Source organism: Canis aureus, chromosome 18, assembly GCF_053574225.1.
Source record: "Canis aureus isolate CA01 chromosome 18, VMU_Caureus_v.1.0, whole genome shotgun sequence".
NCBI classification, from domain to species: domain Eukaryota; kingdom Metazoa; phylum Chordata; class Mammalia; order Carnivora; family Canidae; genus Canis; species Canis aureus.
The window spans coordinates 33,576,025-33,590,568 of record NC_135628.1 but is presented as its reverse complement, the minus strand read 5'-3'; the positions used below and the strand labels follow the sequence as shown (position 1 = coordinate 33,590,568).

General features: G+C 39.0%; 1 long non-coding RNA gene across 1 annotated transcript in view; it reads right to left on the bottom strand.

Annotated features, from left to right (window-relative positions):
• LOC144288832 (uncharacterized) overlaps nucleotides 1-14,544 on the bottom strand; it is a 59,540-nt gene that overhangs the window by 38,088 nt on the left and 6,908 nt on the right. The window contains exon 2 of the long non-coding RNA XR_013356833.1: nucleotides 12,169-12,341. This is a non-coding gene — a long non-coding RNA (uncharacterized LOC144288832). The remainder of the gene's footprint in view (nucleotides 1-12,168; nucleotides 12,342-14,544) is intronic.

Genomic DNA, 14,544 nt, shown 5'->3' with positions numbered 1-14,544 from the left:
ATCCTACTGGGCTGTCAATGTAGTTGTCAGGTAAGCTATTCAAGTTCAATAGAGAATTCATGGCCAGGGACATATATTTGCTGTGAGTCAGTGTATGGATACATTTAAAGATGTGAGAGCAAACATGATGACATGGGGTGTGAGTGTAGATAAAGAAGGCATCTGACAGGATAACCGAGTCCCAGGATATTCCATCATGCAGAAGCCTGAGAGATGGGGAGGAGCAGCAAAGAGGATGAGAAAAAGATCTCAGTGAGGCAAGAAATCCAAGGGTGTCCATGATAAGAATGCTTTGGTGAGGATGTTGGCTTTCTTTAGTCACACAACAGCCCGTGCCTTTCCGATAATATTCCAACAATATAATCATATACTTGTGAATGTTCTAGTGGATGCTTAAGGGGTATTCATCATCAAATTGTGTTGCGTGCTCTGTGGCAACATGCTCAGGGTCCTGAGGGAAATAAAAGAAAAGCAAAAAAAAAAGAAAAGAAAAAAGAAAAGAAGAAAAAAAGAAAAGAAAGAAAAGAAAAAAGAAAAGAAAAGAAAAAAAGGAAAGAAGAAAAGAAAAGAAAAGAAAAAAGAAAAAAGAAAAGAAAGAAAAGAAAAGAAAAGAAAAGAAAAGAAAAGAAAAGAAAAGAAAAGAAAAGAAAAGAAAAGAGATGGGGACAGGAGGGACACAGTGGATGATGTCCAAGCAGTGTCAGCTTTATTCAAGGTTCTACAATATTATATAGCATAAGCAAAACAAAGATAAGGAAGTGTCCATTCTTAGCATATTTGTGAATCCCTCCAAGCTTTCCCTTTATCAGCATGCAAGACAGACCCACAGGCACCAGAAGATTTAGGGTCCTGGTCAATAGATAAGCTTGTTGCTCCAGGTGTATATACCTCGAAGGAACATTATATATGGTTAACAGACCAGCAAGGACAGCACAGACCCTTATTTAAGTTTATGACCAGGCCAGAATAAATTGTATCTACGTGGGCAATCACGTAAAAGCAAGCTCTGAAAACCATTGCTCAAGCCCTTTCTCAAGCATCAACCAACTATTCACCCTTTAGGCTCCCGAGCCTTTTGAGTGAATGAGGGACGCAAGTCCGGACCTAGTTTGGTTTAGTTACTCCAGCTAATCCATGGCCACCCACAATCGTGCACTACCTGAAGCAGTGACTTTCGACTAGAGCTAATTTTGCTCTCCAGCGGACTCTTGTCAATGTCTGGTGACATTTTTGGCTTGTCACAGCGAGGGAACATCAAGTGCTACTCGCATCTAGTGGTTGGAACCCAGGGATGCCACCACACATCCTAAAGCACAGGAGAGCCCCTCACAACAAAGGATTATTTAGTCCAACCTGTCAACGTTGCCAAGGTCAAGAATCCCAAACCTAGAAGAGCTACATTTCAAAGTGGAAAAAAAGTAGTGTGTTACTACAGAGAAACTTAAGGAAGTCAGCTAAAATGAGATATTGCCACATGATAAGATAGCTGCATTCTTTTTTTAACATGATGTTTCACCATAAAGGACAAATAAGACCTTCAGATTAATTAACTAAATTTGCCATATTCTTATCATCATGACGTAGAGACCTTGTACCTAAGACTTCATTATTTAGCAGATACTAAAATATATGGATACAAGTACGTGTGTATATATATTTTTTTAGTTTTAAACACTAAAAATTTGATATTCTATATTTAAAATTGATGTTGCTGAATCATGGTATATTCATTTCCTATTGCTTCTGTTACAAATTATCCTGAATTTTATGGCTTAAAACAACACAAATATATTGTCTTCCAGCTCTGGAGCTCAGAATTACAAAATGGATCATCAGTGTTGTGATCCTTCTGGAGGCTTTGGGGGGAGAATCCCTCTCCTTGCCTCTTCCAGCCCCTAATGGCCTCCTGCATTCCTTGGCCCGTGGCCACTTCTGCCATCTTTAAAGCTGACAGTGTAGCATTTTCAAAAAAACCTTTCTCTCTCTCTCCCTTCCTGACCTCTGCTATGTGACCATTAGTAGCATCCCATTCTCTGACTGACTTTCCTACTTCCACTCCTTCTTACAGTTATAAGGATCTTTCTAATTACATTGGGTTCTCCTGGATAGTCTCTCCATTTCAAGACCCTTAATTTAATCACATCTACAGTCCTTTTGCCATGTAAGGTAATATATCCACAGGTTCCAGACAGATGTGGTCATCTTGGAGGGTTTGTTATTCCACCTACTACACTGGGTAGAAAGGTATAAAATGAAATCAGTATTCCAATCACTTGGCATATTGGGGGAAAACTGAGGAACTGATAGATTTTCTGACTCCCTTCCATCCGTTCTGACTCCCTTCCATCTGTTCCACCTTCAACCTAGACCCTCATCTCCTAAATAGAAAATAAATATAATTGTAGCTGGAGGGAAATCTAGTCAGCATTTCATCTCTTTCCTAATTCTTGCAAAGTTGCTGTTCTTGCTCCAACAGTAACTTTGTAAATGGAGAAATCTTATAAATGGAGGCAGAAAGAAATACCTCATCCTGGGGACTGTCTGTACAATTATAGTAACACTACTTAAAAGACAAAAGTAAATATGGGACAATTATGGAGACAAGGGAGTAGGTACAGTATATCATTGAGGTTTAGCCACAAACAAAATATTTAAACAACTAAGGATCTAATTTCATAAGAGATTTTTGAGCTTTGGTTTTTGAGAATGGTATTTTTCTATTCTCAGGCACAGGATATCAGTGAATTTCCTGTATTTGAAGATACAGTAGAGACACTGCTAGAATGATAATAGTCTCAGCAGGTCATCAGCAAGGTTAGCCAACAGACTTCTAATGGTGCATAATATTCAACCCAGGTTCGAACGAGAAGAATCATTATTTGAAATTTTGACTTCTGAATATAAAAGTACTTCAAAAAAGGTCATATTTTTATTAGGTCAAGTATTATTTTACATGAGCCTTTACAAGGGCACTATAGATAACATCTGTTTTTACCATCCTTGAATCAGCTGCTCATTTAAGTCTGTATTTGATACTTGCCTTTGTAATGTTTTAGACCCCAAGAGGTCATCAGTTACTCAAAGCGGAAAATTTATATAATGCCTAACCATCCCTACAGAATCCACATAACCCTCTTCTTTATGTTCCCATGATGATATTCCTTAGGAAAAGAGGCTGCAGCCAAACACAATATATTTCTCAAGGAATTTTATAAATGTTGCAGAGGAGCGAATCACTTCATATTCTAGTACCAAACCTGCCACAAGCTCAAAAGAATGTGTAGCCACAAGCTCAAAAATAGCCACAAAATAATGATTCCACAGCTTTTAATGAAAAAACCCTAATAGCAAACTTATTATGTTCTATTTCCTAGTAAGGATTACGGTACTCTGTAGTTAAAATATTCTATGATCCTAAAATTTCTAGCTCTATGGGTTTTAATTTTTTAAATGTATTTAGTGCTCGTTGACTTTAAGGATGATCATTACATGAGACCAAAAAGGAAAAGGTATAATTTCATTCCAGGCATGTTTTTTCCCCACAGAAAAGAAACTACTCAGTCTCAGCAGAACCAGATTCCCTCCTGGGCATCCCTACAATGGTACATAATATAAATCTGATCTATTAGACTTCCTTTGTTTTGTCAGAAAGCAATGTCATTGGTTGTAATACCAACACCACACTAAAGAACACTACATTGGGTCTTGGTAGGTGCTTTAACTAAAAGAGACCTTGGGAAGGACCCTGGCTCTATCATTACTAGTGGGATGGGTATATTAGATAAATTGCTTAATGACTTTTTAGCCTCAGTTTCTCTAGTAGGTGAGTATGCATTTGTTTGCCTAGTCACCTTACAATCCACATAGAAAACAGCCTTCCCCAGTGAGTGTGGCTGCTGACTGCCAGAAGTCAAAAGGAGGGGATGTTGGCAGAAGCTGAAGGATAGAGTAGAATAAATAAAACAATAATGGTGAGGAGGGTGTGGTGATGGTGAAGAAAAAGAAAGCTGAATGCCTGAAACTCTTACTGATCTGAAGTACTTTGTGATCAATAAGATTTGTTACAGATGCAAAGGTGAAAAGTAAAAAATTAAACACCTATGCAGAAGATAGGGAATATTCCTTCATTTACAGGAGTATTTTTGGAAGGAATTTTTTGGAAGAAAAATATCCACCTAATGGTGGAGTGTTAATAACCATTTTATATATCCACTCACATTTTGCATTTCCCAGAAACAATCTTCTCCCATCAAGCACATCAGTAAGACATTGCAATTATATTGAACATTCAGAAAGTAGAAGTTTTGAGAGGTGTTCTCTTTAGCTCTGAAAAAAATTGAGTGTAACTTGAAGGACAAAGAACAAAAAAGCAGAGCGTATTGCAAATAAAAACCTTTTATTGATAGTGATTTGGTGCTGATAGACTGCCTGAATATCCAAAGGATATGAAATCTAGATTGAAAATATATAATTTTGTATATAACTTGGGAGCTAAAAATACTGTTTCTAAATATGTGAGCTATTTCACTCAAAGTGATGTCAAAAACAGAAGAAAAGGAGGAACAAAACATATTAATGTGATATTTGTATTCACTAATTGGTCTGTATTATCCATTTTTCTCTTTTTCCTTTGAGTAATAGAAACCTACCTACATGTCTTCATAGTTCACAGTCTTCTTGTTTCCAGTAACAAGGTGATGTCATCTGACTAGATTCTGGCCAATGACATATGCTCCTAAGTTCTTTGAGTTATATGGGCAGGTTTCTAGTCAATTCCTAAAAAGGAAGTTCTTAGTCCTCCACTTTTCTAGTCCCCTTCCCGCTAGTTGGAAAGTGATGAGAGCTTAAATGGTTACCTTGGGCCCAGAGACAGAAGCCACATGTAGTGGATGACAGACCTTCTCTACTATGACTTGGATCTACTTATTTTAAGATTGATAGATAAAAAGAAAGAACATTGTGTCATAGGCGAGCCACTGTACTGTGCAGTCTCTATAGAACAGTTCAGCTTGTACTCTAATTAATATAAAAACCTCTATCAGAAGTGTAGTTTTTCATAAAAATGTTCTAACATATGGCATCCTGCTTTAATGATAGACTTGCTAGGGCACCTGAGTGGCTCACTTGATTAAACATCTGGCTTCAGCTCAGGTCATGATCCCAGAGTTCTGGGATCCAGCCCCCGCATCAGGCTCCCTACTCCGCGAGGATTCTGCTTCTCCCTCTCCCTCTGCCCACTACCGGACCCCCCTCCTGCTCGCTCTCTCTCTCTCTCTCTCTCTCTGTGTTCTCTTTCTTTAAAAAAAAAAAAAAAAAAAAAACCACCACCACCAACAAAAAACATTTGCTAGGAGTAGTACATATTGTAGGCTGAGATGCCCATAATCCTTTATATGCTAAAACATTAAATAAAACTGTTACCAGTGGTAACTAAGAAGGCAGATCAGATGCCTGCTAAGGTTGAGAAAATGCAGAATGTTAATGTGTGTTGGCTGTTCCTTGCAGTTTTTAGCAATGTGCTCTAAGAGAGATGAAGTCAGGCAAGAATTAATCAGTTTAGAGCAGAGATGAAAGGGGAGCTAAATCGGCTCTCTTCTCAGCAGGTGGCCTTTAATCTAAATTGACTAAGGGATTAGTAACTTGGAAAAGCCAACTGTTTCTATAAACAAAATAACAGTAGATAAAGTTGTCACTCAGGACCTTATTCAAGAGCCTTCCTTTAAGTGTTCTCAACCAGGAATGGGAGCCAATCCAAAATCAGATTAAGGGGGTTTTTCCACTCAATGTAGCTGCTCTTAAATGTAAGGGAGAGAGGGATGATACCACTATTAGGGTGGTATTCAGATAAAGCCTCTGCTTGTGGTTTCTTTCATTTACAACTACCTGGAACCAAGTAGACAAGGAGTCAATTCTGGTTTTGAGCCAATTATACCACTAAAGAACTTACAAGTCTGGTACACACACACTTGTGATTATTTAACCATAAAGCACCTCCTGAGATCCTCTCAGCAGAGAGCTCAGAAACTTGTACTACTTGTGCTCAAGACCTAGAACCCCTTGTCTATTACCCCATTTAGAGTAGAAAAGAAGGTATGCTCTCCGATACGCATAGTAGTTGTGTCCCAGGGGATTATGGCCAGAGGAGAATTTCCCACAGAAGGAAGCCTGGAGACCAAGAAGACAATGGACAAGAGACTTTTTTCAGAGAGCAGAGCAGGATTTCATTAAGGAATAAGGGTAGTCTTCATACTTTCTGCCCAGCAAGATTTCAGCACTGCTCTAGACAAGTGATTCTGTATGTTTCCCATTCTCTGCACGTCCAAGTAGGAATTTTTCTTGCAGTTTTCCTGGTTCTATTTCATTGCATTAGGTCAGGGTATTTACACTTGTGAGTGGCGACTTGGGGGCTGGAGGCATGACAGTGAGCGTATCTACTACTTTATGGGTCACAGGAACCAGACAAAGCCTCATTGAGGTGCATGGAAATAATTTTGCATCACCTAGATAATGGAGAAGAGTTGGAAGAAAGGCGGGCAGGGCAAGGGGCCCCCCTTCCTAAGAGGAAACTACCCTTAAAAGGAAAAAGACCCCATCCTGTTATTCTACACCACCCAGGAAGGATCCCTCCACCATTTCCCATGTGAGCAACTCCCTGATAGGTAGATGAGCAGGTGGACAAAAACCTGATTGAGTGACAGGTGCAGGGAGGAGGGTTAATCAGATTAAAGCACCCCACCAACAATCTCATAAAAACCTCTAGACTTAGAAAGTCCAACAGCAACCCTCTTGGGTGCCCTCCCTCTTCAGGAGCTTTGTACTATCACTCAACAAACTTTGATTTGTGGCCCACCACTCTTCATCTGGTCTATCTCTTCATTCTTTCAAGTGGAATGACCAAGAACCACCAGCACTAAGGGACAAAAAAATCCTGAAACATAGACATTCTAGATTTTGAGCTAAACTGGATTGGACTCTTACCTTGTTCACTCTTGGAAAAGATGTATGTGAGATAAAAGAGACAGGAGATAACTTAGTTACCATACAAATAGGTCATGGTAGAAGCCACTTAGTATTCAGTATCCCTTAATGCCTTCTAATCATGGAACTGACTCAGATTTTAGCAAATACATGGCTGGCCAAATAAAACTAAAGTTTCTCAGCCTTACTCGAAGTGCATTGTGGCCACATGGCTCATTACTGATGTTTACCAATGGATGTTTACCTAAAAAGGAATCTTCTTGCTATAGAAGCTTAACCTATATACTAATGAAGATAGTACCTGAGCATTTGACAAAAATGTTATAGGAAGGCATTTAACTATTTCTAGGAATAATAATGGAATGAAAAATAATAAAAAAAATTATTTATAAGTATCTTATCAGGGGCGCCTGGGTGGCTCAGTACTGTTAAAGTCTGCCTTTGGCTCAGGTCATAATTCTGGAGTCTTGGGTTTGAGCCCAATGTAGGGCTCCCTGCTCAGCAAGGAGTCTGCTTCTCCCTCTCCCACTCCCCCTGATTCTGTGTGCATGTGCTCTCTCTCCCTCTCTCTGCTAAATAAATAAATAAAGTCTTTTGAAAAATAAGTATCTTATCAGGCAAGCTTAATATACTTAAGGCTGGTGAGAAAGAAATATAAAGAGTACTTTTTCACAAAATTAATAAAGAGCAAGATTAGTGACTCAATGTGAATTGTATTTGACTATGGTTCTGTAGCTTATCTCGTGGTTTTTTTTTTTCTTATCTCTGATTTCTAGGCATATAGAAGGATTTCAGTTAATATCTATTGAATGGTAAACTTAGATGGGAGAGGTAGTAAGATTACAAGGTTGTGAAAGCCTAAAATGATTATTCAGTTTTGTTGTGGAGTTGTAGCCTGTCCAAAAGAAGGAGAAGAGAAGGAGTGCCTGAGTGACTCAGTTGGTTAAGCATCTGCTTTTGCCTCAGGTCATGATCTCAGGGTCCTGGGTTGGGGCCCTGAATTGGGATTCCTGCTGAGCAAGGAGCCTGCTTCTCTCTCTCTCTCTCTCTCTCTCTCTCTCGGTCTCTCTTTCTTTCTCTCTCTCTCCCTCTGCCCCTCTCCACCACTGGTTCTCTCACTCTCTCTAATAAATAATAAAATGTTAAAAAAAAAAAAAGGAGAAAGAAGAAAGGACAGCTGTATGGTTTCTGAATGCATCAGAGCAAAAACATATGCTCTCAGAAAGCATAAAAGAAAAAAATATGATACAGTTTCCTATCAGAAAATACAGTTGATTAGAAGTCATCTGCCTTGGAGAGCCACTTTGAGATCATCTGTACTTACTCAAGCATACTTCTTGATACTTCCATCTCCTATCTCAGTAGCTTATTGAATTATTCTTCACACCACCTACTTCTAACAGTTCTGGTAAGGAAAATTGCCCCCATATTGTATTTTTAGCAACATTTGGCCTCCAGTAATGGTTAGAAACCCACTATAGATTCAAACATTAAGCATCTGTCCAGCAGACTCATCATTCAGCCATGCAGCAGTTTTCCTGCCAGCCATTTCCCAAAGCTCCAAGCTGTAAACATATACTGTTGTATAGAGCAACCAACGCTTCTACTAAAAATATCAAGTTGAACCTTACTTTGAATTAGAAGGAAAAAAAAAAAAACCTAACATTTATTTTAAGCCCAATGGATTTGAACAGAGTTTGAATTCAAAGACCTACATATGCCCAGCATAAGGAGAATGACCATTCATTCCAATTGGCTGTGTTGTCCCTGGGTAAGACAAACAACCTGCGGGGTTGGGGGAGAGGCTTATAAATGCACTTCACAAAAAATAATATAAAGAAAGCCATTATATCTACAAAAAGTGCTTCAACTTCAGTATTCATTAGGGAATGGCTGAAATCAAGTATTTTACTTGGCAATACCAAGTAAAAATACTAGCGAGGGTATGGTGCACCTAGAACTCTCATCCACTGCTCGTTCAAGTTTCAGTTGATACATTGGTTTTGAAAAACTTTTGCTTTCGATTAAAATGAGCATATCCATACATACTCCAGGACCCAGAAATTTCACTCCATGGTATATACCCAACAGAAATGCATACAAAAGTGCACCAAAAGATATAACTGAATTTTTAAGTGATAAATTTATTTTTTCGCATTGGCAAAGAAATGAAATTACTGATTAGCAATTTCCTTGTATAATGCAATCAATGGAAGGCAAATCAGAGGTATTATTTGCTTTGTGCTTTGCAACTTGTGTTGTGTTTTTCTCTTTCATACTGACATCAGCTGTCTTATTTGACAATAACAGTCCTGTATTAAGATGCCATGTTCAGCACAGAAAGGACTATGGTATTTGCATGTATTTCATTCGATCTCCATCTCTTCAGAATGATAATTTCCAACACATTTTTCTCCTAATACCAAAATAAGAATTCAGCAGTCCTAATGTTTTCTAGAACCTCTGAAAAAACAGGCTTTTTGATTTAGTTACTATGACAAAGTCCATTTTCTTTAGGAGGATAATGTTTAATGTTGTTATGATAAAAATGACACCTTTATTAAAAATGCTTCATCATAAAATGCATTTCCATACTGATTGCAAACAGTACTGAATTAAAATATTATTCCTGCAAATTTACTGTGACACAGTCTAAGGTTTTAATAATTCATGAATTAAGATTAATGTTGATGTTATCCAAATTATTCTGGCTAATGTCAACTCCCAAATAAACAAATAAACAAGAATGAGATTATTTCAATTTTCCTAATTATCTGACATTGGCATTGGCTTGTGCTAGATCTGTAGCTGGAATATATTTTATAATATCTTTCCTCACAGAGGACGGATGATCCCTGCAATGGAGGAAGAACAGTGGGGGATGGCCCTCAACTCCCTAGAACCGTCAAAGGAAGAGATGAATGGGGACATGTTTTCAATGGAACAATGACCCACCAAAGATGCTACACAAGTAGAAATCCCTCCTGACCTCTTCCTTTTCCAATGAACTGGAAATAGCAGCTGAATATGGAGTCTTCAGTAACAATATATCTCCTGGAAAACAGTCGTGCTTAACATTTTAGGTGTTTGTTATGCATAACAGAGCTCATATCAGATAGAGTTCAGGGAATAAGATGAAAAAAGGCAGGCAATTGAAGGGAGGCTGTCTCCCTCATTTTAGAAGGACCCGATGCTTGGAAAGGGTGATTGTGACGAAAGCTGATGCCAAGGCTCATTTATATGATCTTGCTTCTTTTCTGTGCCCTTTGCCTTTGGGAAGAAGTCCTGGAGGTATTTATATCAATCCTATCATTTCTTTTAGATACAAATTACCTCAGGGCATCAGCGAAGCTGGAGAATTCATGGAATATGAGAAATAAGACATTGTAATTGCTGTAGAGCCTAACCCACTCTGGGTGAAGTGCCTGTCTTTTTTAATTCAAGGGCGGGCGGATATAGACTACAGTACCTCTACATATGCTTTTTGAGAGCACATTTACTGACTTATTTGTCTATGCACTTCTCTATGGATGGGAAACAGTAGACAGGTAAATACAGATTTGACTGTATCTGAACAACACCTCTAAAAAATCAGAAGTTATACATCAGATAGTTAGACTTCTCCATGGAGTCAGGAGATTCTCTGAACAGGCGATGTCTGGAGTGGAGATAAGTGGTGTGCTAGAGATCATGTGCCATTTTAGTGTGAATATATAACATCACCATGATAGCTTTGTATTAATGAAGGAGATAAAATCCAGAATAAGTGTCTCTATGGTCACTTAGGGAAAGAAAATGGTTTAAATAATCTATTTTAGTACTACTTGACCTGTAGTCAGATATCATGAGTACACATAATACAAATCACTGTTCTTATTCTAAACCACACCTAATATATTTAATACAGTAGTTGGCTAAAATGGCACAGTGGCAAATCCTGGCCCTAGGTTGCCCCATGCAAAATATACAGTCCCCCACTTTATACAGGTCGCTCCACACTTAGCCCTGGAATTTTTATGTATGCAGCCTACTCTACGTAAGTATTTGGTAAACACAACGGCCTCACTCGTTCAAGATCAAATGGCAATTAGCAAAAGCAAAGTGTTCAGAGCAGGGGTAGTCTCATGTTTGGGCCTCATCTGTACATTGGCTACTGGGGCTTAAGGGGTTCTGTAATATTGCCATTCCGTAATATTGCTAATACTGGGGAGATACCCTGCATGTAGATTATGGCACATTTGAAGTGCTAAAGTATTCAGGCTATGGGGCCAAAGAAGGAGTTTGGGAGCCTATTTGCAGCCGCTCAAGGCTACAGCAGATTCTAAGTGAATTAGTGATACAGAGCCCAGAAGGCAGATTTGACAAGCAATTTCCATTTTTAGATAAGGGAATAATACTTTCAGGGTCAGTTTCCCAGGCAAATCATGCAGGGATAGCTCTCAAGACTAGCAGAAAACATCTGTTGTTCAATTGGAGGCATAGATCCTGGCTGTGTCAGTCTGGATGGGTCGGGGTAGAAGTAAAGGAATCTTTTCTTTTCTTGAACATCTGTAGCCATCTTTAATATAAGATATCAAGAATACCCTGGTGTTCACACACCACACACACACACACACACACACACACACACACATTTTGTTTTGTCAAAGAGAAATTACCTTTATTTTCTGGTTATAAAAATGTAACCTAATGTAAGTGCCCCTCACCACCACACTAATCTCAGTGTAGAAATGGAACCTAAAGAGACAAAGACCCAGCTCCAGGAAGCCTTTGAAGTAGTTTTAGGGTTTGTTGCAGTTCTCTTGAGAAGGCCACAAAAAGGGGGTTAATATAGTAGAACATAGAGCAGGCCTTCTCCCAAATCTGCTCTTTGCAGAAGCTGCTGTATTTCTCACTTACTCACTTGCCACCCTCCCTGTCCTCCGCCATTAGCCCAATTCCTACTCTTAACATTACTCTCCTTTTTACCCTTCAGCATAATCAAGCACAAAACAATGAAAACAAACGAGCAAATAATAGCTCACACAAGACGCTTGCCTCCTTGGAAGGGAGGGTGCATTGGGAGGATTGCAAATCTTATGATTTAACTGTATTTCATTACTTTCACAAATTGTATGTTGTTTCCTAAGGTGGCCATCACAAATTATGACAAACTTGGTGGCTTAAGACAACAGAAATCTATTCTCTCACAGTTCTGGAAGCAGAAATCCAAAATCAAGGTGTCCTCTGGGTCATGGTCACTATGAAGACTTTAGGGCAGAATCTTTCCTCTTTTGGATTCTGGAAGGTCCAGGTGTTCCTTGGCTCATCGCCAATCCTTCACAAGGCCTCCTTCACTGTGTCTTTTCTTCTTGTAAGGACACCTGTCATTGGGTTTAGGGCACACCCAATTAATTCAGGATGATCCAATTTCAAGAGCCTTAGTTACAACTGCAAGAACCCTTTTAGGAAGAGGTCACATTCACAGGTACAAATGAACACTGCAACTTAAATTTTCTTGTATAAATAAGCAGAGAGTAGAAGCCTAGATGGACATAGGTCTTTTCCTGTTATCTTCCCTGATAATGTCCAACACACAGCCTAGTAAAACTGGCTGAGCTATGACTTGAACACAGAGCATACACTTCTGACTTCTATGCCCTGGCATTAGCCAATACCCATGAAAGTCTCAGTGCTTCTACGTGGTAATGAAACCTCCCCACTACCCAGACCTACACTAGAAATTGGAGCACCTTTTCTACAATTGAAATGCAGAATATAGTTCAGAGCAGGAAAAATGGGAGTGTCTTCCTATATCAAGATAGTTTCAACTAGACACAACTAAGTTTGTACCACTGCCCTATCCCTGCCTTTGTCGGGAGGAAGGGATTTGCTTAAGCACCTTGAGAAATCCTGAGCACATCAGCAATGTACCATCCATTTATCTCTCAGAAGTTAGGAAGACTGTGACCATGTAACAGCTCAACATGAAAAATGTTCTTGAAACCTTCTAAGAAAGGAGACTGGACAAGGTGAGGGGTGACTATGGCTTGGCATCCTTTAGCACTTTGGTGTTCATGTGTCCTTGAACACGGCTCAGTGATTCTGAGAGGCCAGGGCTGTTGCTGACCAGTAATCAGTCTGGGTGAAGCAGGACTATCATGTATCACTCTGACTTCTCCAAAGACAAGCCTGAGTGATATATTTATGAGGCAAGAACATCTAAAGAGGGAAGAAGGCTCTTGTGTGTTATTAGTGGGAAGATCTTTTTAGTTTAGTTTTGTTTTTGTTTTTTCCTGAGGGAGATTCAGTAATAAGAGAAAGGGTTTATTTGGACTGGAAAAGGTAAAACATTTGGGATAGTGAGTGGGAGAAAGTACCAATAGTTTGGTCTCCTGTGAACAAATATTGAGCAAGGTTCTACTAACCTCTGCCCCCCTTTTTTTTTAAGTATTTTTTTTAAACTTTTATTTATTTATGATAGTCACACAGAGAGAGAGAGAGAGACAGAGACAGAGACATAGGCAGAGGGAGAAGCAGGCTCCATGCACCGGGAGCCTGATGTGGGATTCGATCCCGGGTCTCCAGGATCGCGCCCTGGGCCAAAGGCAGGCGCTAAACCGCTGCGCCACCCAGGGATCCCCCTCTGCACCCTTTTTAAGACACCAGGCAGTATAATAGTATAAGGATAGGAAACTAAAGTTGAAGTTCTTCATTCCCTGAACCAGTTGCACTTGAGAAGCACAGCCGAGCACGGAAGTTGAGTTGGAAGTGTCATAAGCATAATTAGAGGATAATTTAAATTAAAGCTGAAAAACAGGCTAAGAGAATGAGCAGAATCCAAAACAAAGAATTGATTAAAGAACAATAAAAGTACAAAAAATAATTCCCCTGGCAGAGTCTGGCAAGTTCTATGGGAAGCAATGTTGTGCATGGAGGTAGACCTTCCAATAGCCAGGGAAGCCGACAAGGACTCTGAGCTTTTGGCGGCAGCCCACTGAAATGAGTTGGAAACAAAAAGTTCAGAGGATCTAATATTTAGCTTGGGGATCGTAGCTAATAATACTGTAGTAGATAATTGAATGTTGCTAAGAGAGTAGATCTTAAAAGTTCTCACCACAAAAAAAGGTGGTAATCATTTTGCAATATATAAGTATTTCAAACAACATGTACATCTTAAACCTACACAATGTCATGTACCAATTATACCTGAATAAAGGTTAGGGGGAAAATGGAGTAAGAGAGAAAAAAATGGGGAAATACTGGTTTTAGGTTTGGTAACAAACATTTGCCAGAAAAATCCAAGAAGCCCCTCATATTACAGCATGTGAGATGAAGATATATAAAATGCATAAGAAATGGTTTATTTACAAGTTGACTTTTGACCTCACTTATACCTTCAAGTTATTCTTTATTTAATTGTTTTCATCATGTGTTCACGACTTTATGATAGCTCATTGAAAATACAAATGTTTCGCCCAGATCTCATCACTTTAGTGCCTTTCATAATTCATATTAGTGAAAATTTAGAGTTAAATTGTTTATTTGATTCAGAGCTGAGGCTTATTTTCCCAAAGCCTATTCTCT